Genomic DNA, 10506 nt, shown 5'->3' with positions numbered 1-10506 from the left:
GTTCGTTTTTTTTTGATCAGTGATATAGTTAAAAATATGCACTTTCCCAGAAAAAAAATAATTTAGAAACATCCTAATATATGCTTAGGTAATTGATAAAGAATCTTAGCAAAAACTAGGAGAGATCATGATCGTCGCATCAGCCCATCTTCCTACTTTGTACAATATTTATGCCAAAAGAGAGGAAAAAAATATGGTAACCACCTTGTGCATGTTAGTATGGTATAAGCAATGGACACATCCTGGGGAGGGAGGAAAATATATCTACAGAATATCTGTGTGGTACCTGACTGAGTGTCACCTTATTTCATTCTCTCAACAATGCTATGTAAGTGTTAAGTGGTGTGCACTCTTTTTATTTTTATATGTGTGAGTCAGCCACTTCCCTGTGAAGATTAAATGAGATAATGCATGTAAAAGTGTTATCTAAACTGCAAGTTGCCGTGTCACTATTAGATATTGTCAGAGCCCAGGAATTTATAAGAAATCTCCGGTTCTTATAGATCGGAAGACTCAGTGAGCTGGCAGCAGCGGGCTGCCTGCCCTTCCTATTAGGAGATGACTTGGGGAGAGGGGGCAGTAAAGAGCTAATTAGTGGAAAATTTGTTTATTCTTGGTGGATTTCATTTTCCTATCTAGGGCTTACTAATGAATAATAAGCCTTCTTCTTCTTCTTCTTTTTTTTTTTTTTTTTTGGCTTTCTGGCTTATCAAGTCCTGTGAGTCAAGACTGGGGCTGAATCTGGTAGCAGAGCAGAAGAAAAAGCCATACCCCTGCAAAGGGATGTTGTAACTGAGAAAGAAAAATGAGGATTCTGGCAGAAGAAGCAGTTTCTAAAGCTTGAAATGAACTGAAAACTTTGCCTAAACTCTGACTCTGGGCCCAGTCACTATCAGTATTAACAGCAGAATATTTCTGCAGCTTCTCCAGGAATAGAAGAAGGCAGGACAGTAACAGGAGGGGGTAGGGTGAGTTGCTGTGCTTCATGAACAAATCAGGGTCTGGTGGTCCAGGACTGGATACACCATGGAGGTGGTTAGGCAAAGGTTAGCTGGGATTTAAGAAAAGGGTCCATTGCTTTAAAGGCCAAGAAAGTCATTTGTGTTTTGCTGCTAGCTGCTCAGTCATGTCCGACTCTTTGCAATCCCATGAACTAGATAGTCCACCAGGCTCCTCTGTCCATGGGATTCTCCAGGTAAGATTACTGGAGTGGGTTGCCATTCCCTTCTCCGGGGGATCTTCCTGATGCAGGTATTGAACCCAGGTGTTCTGCATTGCAGGCAACTTATGCCTTAATTATACAGTGTAGGTCCCCAGAGAAGGGTGTGTAGGTTGGTAAGACTATGATGTCTTCTGTCAGCTGCCTGGAGAGGAAGGCAGTGATCTTCGAAGCATGGAAAATTGAGTTCAGGTGGTAATGAAAGTAGACAATTCTTTTGGGTTTTACATTGTTCAGCAGAGCAAAAGTTGTACTCGAATACAACCATCCAAAGATGTAAAGTACTGCTCTCAATCTTGTAGAAATGTGAAGAAGCCCTGAACTTTTCTAAATCAAATGTCCATGCCTATCCCAACTGTACACCAATAGAACCCAACCAATCTTTCAGTGAGTAGGACTTGGACAACTATGGATTTGTTTGTTTGTTTTAAACTTTCCCAAGTGATTTTAATTGTAATCAGGCTTAAGAACCATTGACTTAAGAGTCTCAAGAGAAAAACTTGCAAGGAGATGCTATTCTATTCAAAGCACCTTTCCCATTCTTACTCGACTGACAGTTATCCAAGAGGATGTATCAAATGGTAATTTTTAGGAGGGAATTATTCTGGCAGGTAGAAACATACCGTCTTCTTGGGCCTTATAAAGTCACCACTTGCTTCCTAAGGTTCATGGTCTGTTCCACATTAAGAACGAGGAGGTAGTGGTTTAAGAACCCAGTATGGTCTGTTTCATGGGCACATGCTGTTGAGTTTTATTTCTTTGATTATACAAAGATGGTCTTCTCCCCTCTCCTGATAACTGTCAATTCCCAGACTTAATTAACCTGCCAACCTTTCTCACTGATGGCTACAGATGGCTACTGACATTGCATAAGCTGCATTGATATCCCTTCTTTGAATCCACAGGTTGTAAATATTTTCTGCTGGATTTAGGTTATATTGGAATGCTGGACACAAAATTTCAATAGTGTTGGTGGACACAGTAACTAGTGTTGAAAGTGGATACTGGACAGTTACAAAGGGATCAAGAATCTAGAAGATATTCAGATATTTGAAGGTAATTAGGACAAGGGAGCCATGTAATGATGACTTGGGAAGATTCCTGTTGCTATCTTTTCATTTTCTTTGTGTTCTGTGCTAGGAATTCTAACCTCTCCCCAGTTTCAAAAGTTAGGGGAGACACCAGTCAAAGCAGAATTGGCCAGAACCTGGCGTTCTGACAGAGTACCAGACGCTGATCTGGGGAAGAAACACACCTCTAAAAAGTTTAGACCTCTAGAAAGGCCCAAGAGTATTTGACTGGAGCCTGTCAAAGCAGGAAGGCACAGTAGGGCTTCATGAAGGTCTTGCATTGGGTGTGGAGAAATGTCTAAGACAGAGAGCAAACAGCATCTGGTAAGCACAGCAAAGCCAATGGGAGCCCTAGTTGGGAGCACAAGAGTTATGAAAAAGCTTGCCAGACTCCAGGAGAATTTATTCTATGGCATACCAAGTGGGTGTACCATGAAGTGAGAAAGGCAATGAGTTGAAATTGGACTCCTAGGCAGGAGGAAGTACATTGAAGAGACTGACAGTTCAAGGCTTGTCCTGTGCAAGAGGCCTGGAGTCTGGCCTCTAGAAATGGGGAATAGATTTTGTCCAGCAGCCAAGGGGACCTCATGTTGGCTAATGAACTTCTTGTCTATGGCTCCCTGAATTCCCCCAGCCCAGGGTAATGGGATAATTTCCAGAGTCATCTCAGGCCTGGCTGGACCTGTAGGTTGGGGTTAAGTGGTTCCAGCTTCTAAGGTTAGAAAGATATAGAGGCAGGAAACCAAGGGGATCCTCACCATGGGTATTTTTTTTTTTAACTCAATTCTTCTTTCCTCCCCCAACTACAGTTTAGCGAAGTGGACACATTCTAAGAGTATGTTCAGAGGAAGAAGACTGACAACTATTCAAGTCAAAGAGGGGCTACCGCACTGTGGCCAAAATATTTACTGCTCGAAGCAGTCAAATGCATTTCTCGTTCTTTTATGTTCCAGAGTATCTGATACTATGTGGGACACGCATATACTTTAAGTGCATATTGACACATACCAGAAAGACATAGCTATAGAAGAGGTATGTGTGTGTGTTTAGTTACTCAGTTGTGTCCAACTCTTTGCCACCCCATGGACTATAGCCCACCAGGCTCTTCTGTCGGTGGAATTCTCCAGGCGAGAGTACTGGAATGGGTAGTCATTCCCTTCTCCAGGGGATCTTCCCAGCCCAGGGATCAAACCCAGGTCTCCCACATTGCAGGAAGATTCTTTACTGTTTGAGCCATTAGGGAAGCCCATAAAAGAGGTATAATACTGATAAAATATGGTATTTCCCAAACCACTACTATCCCATCCCAATTTATTTTCAAGTGTGCCCTTATCTAAAATGTCTTATTTTTATTTAAGTCTTTGCAAAACCTCATTCTTATCTTCTCACTTTAAAATACAAAATCTTAAATACTTGGAAGATACATTGCTACCATATAATTCACAGGCACACACACACACAACAATAAAAGAACCAACATATTGCTGAGTTAGCAACTAAATAAACAGCTAAGTACACCCCTTTTGTATCATTAAGTAGCGTGCATTCTTAAAGTGATAATGGAACTAAATTTGGAGAGAACAGACTGGTAGGTTTCAATTTATTTGTTTCACAATCACAGCCTCAAACTGAAGGGAAAATCACGCGGCAGTTTGATAAATAAAGCCCTATACATTCACAAACAAAATGCAAACTTCTAGAACTTCAAATAATCAAGGATCTTAGATTAATTCCATCAGTGGTGGAGGGTTTTTTGTTGTTGGGAATTTGCTGGAGAATTTAGTATGAAAGCATTCTAACTAGTGTCTGATTATATCAGTGTCTCCATTTCCTCTTAGAACACACATCTGTTGTTGTGGGGGCTTTTCAGAGGGGAGAGTGTGGTTGTGGTTATTATGGAAATACGGCAAAACCAAATATTTTAAAGCAGATGAGAAGAAATCCACAGACAGTTGGCTCACAAATGTTGCAGGCTTTCCGCACCTAGGCATAAAGCAAGCAGCGGTAACAGCAGCGTTCCTGGTGGCCCCTGTTTTATCTGTGTCCAACACTGGACTGCTCTTGTTAGTTAACTGACTGGAGATTGTTTCCCCCTTTATTCTCTCGCTCTCTTTTTTAATTGTTGTTACTCTGTTTTGCCTGAAAGCTGCAGTATCTCACTGTTCATTATTCCTGGTTCAGTCAAATCCTGTCCAAAATTAACCCACGGCGTGCTGGAGTTATTCCCTCGCTCTGCTTCTTCCTACACAAAACACAGCACATGGACCTTGCTGTTGCTCTTAAAAAATTTACAGATCCTATAGAAGTAACTTTTAATGACTCAATGCTGATTTTACCCACCTGTGTTTCATATTTAAAATTCCTAACATTTAATATTTAAGTTTCCAATTATTGACAAATTGTTCTAAGTCCCATCACACTTAAATCCTCTCTCTCTCTCTCTCATACAGACCTAGTTCTAAAGAATCCGTTTTAACTTTAGCTCCACGTTTTCTATTTTATTCGTATTTTCTACTCTTTAAAAGAGTCTTCTGAGACTTCAAATTCAAGCTGTAAGACAGGAAAAAAAAAAAAGTCAGCATCAATGAGAGAGGGGAACTAGTTTCTTCTCCCAGCATCAGATTCTAGAGTATTCCATCTGAATTAAGTGCAGCCATCAGAAGAACCATAGAAATGGGAAGGTTGCTGTTATAAATTAATGATTATTTGCTGTGCATGTTAGAATGGCTGTTTGTTCCACATTTTATTGTGATGTTTTATTCGTATGCAGTGCAACAGTAATTGGGTCTTAAACATGATAAAGTATCTTAAAGCTGCATTGGTAGCTGAGCTGCCTACAGCAGGTTTTTAACTCTAGTTAAAGAAGGTTAATCAAAGCTAATGAATCTGTTTTATCCAATGCCACAAGTGTATCCAAAAAATATGCAGGAGGTGACTAAAATCCGGATTGTTCAGTTGGAAATGCAAATGCATTTTCAGCATAGTAATGTTGTAAGCATTTTTGATGTTCCTGGATGGATGGCCCATACCTGCAAACCCAATACTTTTCTTAACTTTCTGCTGCTCACTCTTCTGCCAGAGAAAAATACATATATACATATATGAGCCTTATGAATATACAAGGGTGGAAATGCAATCCCACATAGAGCCTTCGGTGTGAGAATATCAAGAGACTGTCGCATTCAGAAGTTCAGAATAGCTCTGCTCTTTATGAAAGAATATGAGGAGCCCCTAATAAGGCTAATTCATTAGAACAAGTGTTTGTTATTAAAACACACCACGCACGACCACAGGCATCCAAGCCAGACAGTGTGGCAATTAAAGTTGCCTCCCTGCAAAACTCGGGCTGCCCACCAACTCTCGCCCACGAGTTCTGTTTTGTTTTCTTATTAGAAATGACATTGAAGAATGCAAGTTCATAATTTGTCAGGCAGCTGAAGACGGATCAGTCTCTGGCCATGACACTGTTGTGTCCCCTTTCAGTCAGAAGGTTTTAAAAATTCAAATTGTCTGCCTGTGTCCTTTTGCAAGGCTGGGGAATCCACCTTGCTATCTTGAATGCTGCCCCGTTGCACCGGGAAAAAAAAAAAAAAACGCACAAAAAAACCTCACAGCTAGAAATCATCCTCTAAATGTCTAAATTCACAGTGGTGGAGAGTTTTTCATCTTAATCCCAGCATTTACAGAAAACACACAGACACACACACCCTCAGTCTGCACGGACACCTTTCCCCCCTTGGCTACTAGTGGTGGTTTGGAATGAGATTCATAGCGACTCAGAGGGCTGCTGCTGGCCTGGAAAAACCCCCTGCCTATGAGACAGAAAGGAGGGGGCGGGGGCATATTGTAGCTTTCCACCACCTCTCTTTTTAAACCTAAATAATATTTGTACTTTAGGGGGAAGGGTGTGAAAACGGGATGGACCAAGGAAGCAAGGCAGGACCCAAGACTCCAGGGATGGAGGAGAAAAAAAAAAGCCCGAGGACTGAATCTAGCTTTGGTCCATGGAAAGCCTCCATCACAGGTTTCAAAAGCATATTTTTTCAGTTTCACCAGCCACAACCCCCTCGATGAAAACTAGTTGCGAAATTCAGTGCCTGTTAGGCCTCAGCTAATTAGAAAAAATGGGCTTTTTTTTTTTTTTTTTCTTTTCCTTTCTTTCTTTAGCACCTTTTCTTTCAAGCATTTAGTCTCAGGAGGGGAATCCAGGCTTTTGGCCGGGCTGTTTTGAAAACACGCCTTTGAATGCCTCTCCCTAATTCACGCCTTTTGTTTTTCGGCTTTTGTGTTTGCCAGTTTGACCATATAACATTATACATCTGGTGTATAGCTTGTTGGGGCTTTTTTCTCCCAGGGATCCTATGCATTCCCTATAGGATCCTCCCGGGCTTCAATTTGAGCGATCTTGTAACAGAAAGGGGTAAAGGAGCGCAAGGAGGCTGGGGGCAGGCAGAGAGAGAAATGAGCGAAACCTAAAAAAAAAAAAAAAAGTTGAAAAGAATTCTTTTGCTCTGGTCTTTTCTTCTCACTGTTGCGACTGGACCCTGAGTCAGCCGGCGACAAGGCCTCGGTGGGAAAATTGACGGGGCCACAGAATAGATAACTCATTGGAATTCTGGCAACATATTCGTAAATAAAACAAAAGTGGAGAGGCGGTCTGGGGGGAGGGCGCGTGTTTCTGGGGAGGCGCGGGGCTGCAGGGGTCTGGGAGGACCCTTCCAGGGCTGGCTCCCTGACTCCCCTCTCGCAGGGGATATCTAAGATGGTCAAAGGAAAGGAATTCAGACTGTGTTGTCCAGGCTTGTTAGACAGAGCTCTTGCAGCTGGACATGTTTATTATTGCAGCTATCAGGGTGCTCTTGCACACACACGTTCCAAGCCCCAGAGAGCTGAAATAATCCACCTTGTTTCTTCAGAGCGGGCAGGCAAGTTCTGTGCCTCCGAAGGGGTTTCTTTTTTAAAAGGAACATTCCTGTGCACAACTTTTTTTTTTTCTCCTCTTCAGGAGGAGATGTCCCCCAGATTCAGTTTGCATTTATCTTTTCCAGCCCCTACCTCTCAGGCACACTTTTGACAAAACAGCTTCGATGGGTTTTTCTGGGTGTGATGGTATTTGTGTATGTTTCCTAATGGTAGAAACTCTCAATCTTCTAGCTGATTTTGCTATTAATGTACATAGTGTGTAATCTTCTGGCGGATCCTGTCTCAGTCTCTCCATCTGCAAAATGGACACAGCAAAACACCAAAGTCAGAATTTATAGTTTCCTGTATACTTTGAGTTCCTTTTTATAATGGCTTTGTTTGATACATGTATTTCTCATATCATATATGAATAAACTCATCATAAAACCCATTATAAATAAATATTTCATGTCTTGATTTGGAATAAGATAAAACCTAGAATAAATAGGAAGACAGTATGTTTGTAGCTGGTGTTTGAAGCTAATACCAGCATTCTATTCTTTACTGCTGAACAATTTCAAAAGCAATACTAGGCATGAAAACAAAACAAACTCATTTCAGTGCAAAGCTTATGAGTTGTTTGTGTTTCCCTGAATTCAACGAGGGGGTGGGTGGGCAGGGAATTTATTTTAAATATAGAAGTGTGGAAAATATAACAGAGTCGGCAGAATATCTGGAAGGTTCTGCAGCTCACAGTGCAGAGTTTATTAAAGATGTGATGTAACTTGTGAATGTAGTTTTCAAAAGTAGTCATGAAAAGACTGAAAGATCTTACAAAAAATGCTATTTTGGGCTTACATATTTGTAATTCAGATTACCAGCTGGTTAACCCTTTGATAAGAGTTTCTTTAGCTGGAAATCTGTATTCCTGTCTGTCCTTAATCAGTCTAGTCACCTGACCAATAATGCAGATCCAAGGGTAAACACAATTAAATTAGAAAGTATTTGGAGGAAAAGGTGAGATCTTTTTAAAAATATATGTATTTTTAACTAAGACACTTTGCTGTTTCAATCAAACACATAAATTATACAATAGGCTAATTGTCAAAAATCTGTTTTTTTTTTCCTAAACATCATTCAGATGGGTAGAAAAACGCCTGCTATTCAATATTGAAATATACTGTAATTCCTTGGGAAAAGTAACTTACCTTAAGGAACAATTTCACTTAACAGACAAGGACTATTTATTTACTCTGAGTTTCCTGCAAGGTTGTCTGTTTTTTGTTTTTGTTTAAAATGGTTTCAGAACATGGAGAAGTAAGACCATCCTCAACTGAAAGGAAAACAAAAACAAGAATCACGGACTTTAAAATCCTTCAATGAATTCCTTAGCTTCAAAATGTAAAACTGTCCCAGCAAGAATGTCACAAAGTGTAAGCACAGAAGGATATGTATTTTACTGAAAACATTCTCTCCAGAACGTCCAAAGAATACACAAAGAATAAGCTGCTCTTATTTATATGACAATGTCTGTATTTATCATAGTTTCAAGTCTGCTTAACAGTCCGATACCATTTTCTAAAAGATGTCTTAGTTAGACTAAGACTCCTAACCCACCCACCTGCTCTTTTAGCTCACGAGTCTTGATTTGAAGAAAAATGTCCTTTATGTTTCTGTGAAGACTGGCTTTATTTCTAATGAAGTGGGAGTTTAGAATTAGAGGTAAACCTGGTGCAGGTCGTCCAGCAGCAGCAGCAGCAAAGTAAAAATGACAAATAGCAGTTCCCCACTTAAGAAAATAACATTCTGTTGATTGACCAACACCCTTTAAATTTTAGCTCTTAACAACTCTTACAGAAACAGGAACTGCCAATAACAAACCTGATTTCCAACGTCCCCAAGGTAATAATAATCCACTAATTTGACTACATCCCAGCTGGCCCTCTGTAACAGTTTCTCTCTGGTTTTTGAAGCAGAGAGGCCTTATCTTTGGAGGAAAAAAAAAAAGAAAACACACGCACAGGGAGGGTGGGCAGTGAAGTTAAGGAGTGTGGAGAGAAAACACATGGAAATTTAATGTGAAAGTTTCTTGTTTCAATAAAGCTGTTAGGTTTGGCATGAAGACTGTTATCAGATGGTTCCTTTGACATTACTTGAGCCTTTCAGTAAGTAAGACAAGCCTGAAGGATTAGGTTGTCAACTTCAGCCTGTCATCTTTAGGACAGGGGAAAAAAAAAGTTTCTTTTTTCTTGCTCTTTTTTATGGTTGCATCTTCCTTCACCAGCTTTGGGGACTGCAGGAGAGGCATTTAAGGTGTAGAAGACAACTCCGACCCCACACTGATCACGGATGTTCTGCTTTTAAAGATGAGTGAGCCAGCCAAGCTGTAAGGCTAATCACTCTGGGTAAGTATGAATTTATCTAAAGAGGATTTCATGTGGAACCCCCTGAGCCGGCCGCCAAACGGATGACTGCACACTTGAAGAAAGTTAGTGGGCCTTCTCCCAATCAACTGTCAGGCCACATAAAAGGTTTGGAACGCACTGACTTAAGCAAACGATATTTAGCCATCTAAGGAGACCAGAAGGCCCAAGATTTTGCTTTGTTGGAGCTGACAGGAAATATTGATACGTATCAAGTAACACTCCTGATGTAAAAGGGAAGATGTGATTCTTTTCGGCACTATCTCTATTTACAAAAGTGTCTTGTGCTTTGGAAAGAAGGTGGGGGAAGGGGAAATGCCAAAGCCAACACTTCACTTGGGACTTTGCCAGCTTTCCTGGGACCGCAATTTAGTGAAAATAGGAATCAAACTACATCAGCTTTTTTTTTTTTTTGAAACAAAAGGTGTTGGAATTGGAATCTGCAGACTCTCTGAATGTCTAGCTGATGGGTGGACCTCATCCATCACCCCAAATCTATCCCTTGAGTTGATTGACTTAGAAAGCCTGCCATGGATTATGTTTTGGTGTATAATATGCGAGTGTCTTCCAAATATCTGGCTCTCAGGCCTGAAAAGCAAATGCTCTGAACAGGTCCTAGGTATTGAAGTTCTATTTTCATGAGTAATAATGTTCAGGATCCGAATGATTCATCCCTTTCAGTATTTAAACCACATGGGTCGGTGGGAGGGGAATCATAATGTCCTGTATTGGCAAAGTCTAATGGGAACACAGAGCTTTTACCATAGAATAAAGGTTGGGTTGGAGGGTTTCATTTAAAAGGAAAAAAAAAAAAAAAAACACCCTATTTTATCAGAAGACTAAACGTTCTCCATCAGTAATGTTGTGCCTGAGGTGATACCTTGAAGATGCT

At 40.6% G+C, this 10506-nt stretch overlaps 1 long non-coding RNA gene across 2 annotated transcripts; it reads right to left on the bottom strand.

Moving 5' to 3' along the window:
- Positions 1–7076: 7076 nt before the first annotated feature.
- On the bottom strand, positions 7077–9127 carry LOC104992883. Of its 2 annotated transcripts, none has more exons than XR_825768.1 (3): positions 9073–9127; positions 8400–8524; positions 7077–7507 (listed from the first exon to the last, which is right to left on the bottom strand). It is a non-coding gene; the product is annotated as an uncharacterized LOC104992883 (long non-coding RNA). The 2 variants fall into 2 exon arrangements; XR_825767.1 differs by lacking the exon at positions 9073–9127 and adding an exon at positions 8813–8965.
- Between the last annotated feature and the right edge of the window lie 1379 nt (positions 9128–10506).

The sequence above is a fragment of the Bison bison genome, unplaced genomic scaffold (genome assembly GCF_000754665.1).
Source record: "Bison bison bison isolate TAMUID 2011002044 unplaced genomic scaffold, Bison_UMD1.0 scf7180017864227, whole genome shotgun sequence".
NCBI classification, from domain to species: domain Eukaryota; kingdom Metazoa; phylum Chordata; class Mammalia; order Artiodactyla; family Bovidae; genus Bison; species Bison bison.
The sequence above is the reverse complement of the archived record's forward strand: the minus strand, read 5'-3'. Positions and strand labels throughout refer to the sequence as shown.